The sequence below is a fragment of the Montipora foliosa genome, chromosome 5 (genome assembly GCF_036669935.1).
Source record: "Montipora foliosa isolate CH-2021 chromosome 5, ASM3666993v2, whole genome shotgun sequence".
Classification (NCBI taxonomy): Eukaryota; Metazoa; Cnidaria; class Anthozoa; order Scleractinia; family Acroporidae; genus Montipora; species Montipora foliosa.
The window spans coordinates 40,338,596-40,342,033 of record NC_090873.1 but is presented as its reverse complement, the minus strand read 5'-3'; the positions used below and the strand labels follow the sequence as shown (position 1 = coordinate 40,342,033).

At 39.9% G+C, this 3,438-nt stretch overlaps 1 long non-coding RNA gene across 1 annotated transcript; it reads left to right on the top strand.

Moving 5' to 3' along the window:
- The first annotated feature begins 1,086 nt into the window (after window positions 1-1,086).
- Window positions 1,087-3,153, top strand: LOC138003169 (uncharacterized). Its single transcript, XR_011123433.1, has 3 exons — window positions 1,087-1,167; window positions 1,708-1,772; window positions 3,075-3,153. It is a non-coding gene; the product is annotated as an uncharacterized lncRNA (long non-coding RNA).
- The last annotated feature ends 285 nt before the right edge of the window (window positions 3,154-3,438 follow it).

Here is a 3,438-nt window from a genome sequence, read left to right as displayed (position 1 = left end):
CAGTAATAAACAGAGTAAAGTCTACAAGTTTCACTCTCTATTGGGGAAGGGTTAATCCATTCAATGATTGTTTCGTAATACGTAAGATTGTAACATCTTCAGATAATGTGGCAAAACTGGGGTCTCCTCTGCCAAATTACTGCTGGCTTTAATAGGAACAAATGAAAAGGAAAGTTAGTTACACAACCAAGGCTGCTGCCTAAGGAAATTTTTCTGGAGCCCTTTGGGCTTCCAACATTAAAAGTTAGTAGCCGGAGTCATTTTTTCGAGATCCCAGAATTGATTACCTTAAAGTGAGGATGAATCACCTTGTGATAAGTTAGGGGCCCGTTTGGGCTACTCATTCAAAAATTTCGTCATTCACACTCGCAAGTACAGGTAAGGCGCCCTAGGCAACCGGGCAAATGCTTGGTCAATGCTTGGAAATCCTTGTCACAGACTAAAAGAGTGAGGTCTCTTGTTCTATTGGGAAGGGGGGGAGGGAGGGGATGTTTAGGTCACATGGCTGCAGTGATGGCCAGTGTGTCTGCTGCTTTCTCCATTGCATGACCTTCTCCACACACCCATCCTCTATACATGTACTATATATTTGTTATGTTTGGGCAAGTTAGGCTGTGAGGTCCAGCTTAGCAAACTGGCTTTCAGTTTGTGAGAAGTATACTTTTTGGTGTGTTTAGGTCTTGTCACTTTTGCAACTGCATAATGCAAGACATCTGTCTGTTGTAATAATAAATTATTGTCCTGGCCACATTTTTAGGAAAAAAATACTAGTCTATTGTCTTTAGTTACAGTCAATACATGTACTGTATTTTGTAGTTCAAATGTTTTCTTGGTTTATTTTATTTTTATTATTATTATTATTTTTTTCAAAACACTTTGATTTAGTTTTCTTTGTCAAATATTCATTAGCATAATCTGAAACAAGGAGAAAATCAAAATTTTGAACCAGGAAAAAGATTGAATCTCAACATCGTATCATAGAAAGTGCCTGCAAATTGCACTGTAGCTACATCCTTGTCTGTTAATAACAATATTGACATAATGACACCACTCCATATACTGTATGACTAATTTTTGTGTTTTAACTTTCAGGCCTTCAGCAAAGTGGTACAAAAACTAGTACCCCAGCTTCCTACATTGGAAAACTTATTAAATATTCTAATATCTGTAAGTATTATTAATTTATGAACATCTTTCATTTGCAGTTGTTTATTAAGTGTACAACTACGTCCTTTTATTGAATTTTGTTGCTGCTAACCGTAACCCTAACCCTAACCCTAAAATTAGTGAATTTCTCTGGTTTTGCATTACTTCACTCAGTGATTGGTTGAAACTTCTCGCGTCACTTTTTCAAACAATCAAAAGTGAAACCAAAACCAATCATGGCTCAGGCGTCCACATTTTCCCGCGCTTTTGTGTCGGCTACGTGTAATTACTTCGAGTTTTTATTGGTTTACTTGATTGTTTCCGTCCTTTTTGATTGGCCAAAGTCATTACTCTGGTTTTGATTTTACGGAACACAGGATTGAAAGTCGCTCTAAGTGGCAGCAGGAGCCCTGCCCAAAAATTCAAAAGAGTTCATGACAGCGTTGTTTCGTAACCTAAGATGTTGAATTTTTGAGAGGAAAACCTAAAGGACTTATCTTTCAAGGCCAGAAAAAGCCGACCGGAAGGGAAATGATAGTTTTTTTTTTCTTTTTCCATCAGAATTCTGGCATTGAAAAAGCCTTCCTGTTCGATGTGGTCAGCAAAATTTATGTGGCAACTGACAGGTGAGTACGAACTGTGTCGTAGAGTGTTTTCACGTGACGGTTGTGTTTTCACTAGGACAAGTTTGACTAGTTAAAGTCGGAAAAGTCCGGAAATTCAGTGAAAACAGCTTGTCCTATGTTAAGCGAGTTAAAAATGCAAGCTGTTTTCACATGAAAAAACAAGGGATTATCTCGCCTTTATTACAGGAAATTCCTGCAGTGTTATACTACCTCGCGAGATGGTATAACTTGTCCTGGTAAATGCCGCAACCAATCACGTTGCCGGTAGTGACAAATGCCTGCCAAATCGTGAACTGCCAAATATTTTCTAGACGCTCGCGCTCGCCTCGTGGTTCACTTTGGTTTTGAAATGGCAGACGAATTCACTCGTAATACCTTCCCGTTCCGATTTACAATTCCTCCGGACTCATTAGATCCCTCAGTTCCTCGGCCAGGACCATACCTATTTCATGGTGGCGGTATGCAGAACCCGCAGTACCCGCTTTTGAGCACAAATGCTCTACAATTTGTGCCAGGCACATCTCTTCGCCGCTCATCATCTTCACCCGTATTCACAAGCACCGGCGAAAGCAGCGAAAACAGTCCGATCGAAAGATCTGTTAACCGAAAGCGATGTCCCATTTGGTCGGACGCTGAGACAAAATTTCTTTTGGAAATATGGAGGGACAGTTCCCCTATTAGTAGTAATTTGAATCTTCTGAGTAAACGGCTTAAATTTCACAGTTTTTACAGATGTCAAGTTTAACTAGTAAATGTCGGTCTGTAAACAAACACCTAGAAAGAATGTTCAGCTAGTTCATCGGCCTAGTGAAAACACAGCCGACGTGACGGCAGCTATGTTGGTGTACCGAAACAATAGAATAACGGCCTTGTTGGTGTACCCAACTAATTGGCCAATTCCGAGTTCATGTCTGCCTCCTTTTCGAAGAGAGTCTAAGTGTGAAGTTTTTCTCATGAAAATTAGCTTTCATTCATAATTAAAGGACAACTAATTACCATTACAGAAACTTCGCACTTAGACTCGCTTTGAAGAGGAGGCAAATATGTACTCGGAAATGGCCTATTCTCTGGAAATTGCGCTCTATTATCATGGAAACGTTTTCTTTTCTTTCGTTCTTTTTTTTTACCCCGTGGGAAAATAAGGTTACTGATCACATGAATGAAAACACTCTATAGAAGGACTACATGGGCCTTGTAAGGAGGGGAAGAGTTAACTAAGTACACTGCGCATTCTCTTCAAAGTCATTCCACGCGGTTCAAATGTGTGACTTGTCATTTCGATTTGTTCCTGTTATGTTGCAGTTCTCCTGTGGATATGCAGTCTTACGAACTGTGTTGCGATATGATTGATGTAGTTATTGATATCTCTTGTATTTATGGGTAAGTAAGGCTTTTATCCAATAGCAATGAAATGGACGTCATCTTTTACAAGTAGACAAGACATTGGAGAGCTAGGCCCTGATTACATGGCTTAACTGATTAGAGTGTAATGTGAAGTGCTAGTTTTCTAACCCATATGAACCATATGAGCGTTGGCCCCACTAATGGAAATTGGCCCACACAAGGGCAGAGAAAAACTCTGACCGGGGTTTTATCAGTTAAGTCAGTTGAAATGTAAGTGCTACACGGCCAGCGCTTGCAACCCTTAACCCCGTATCCTTGTACT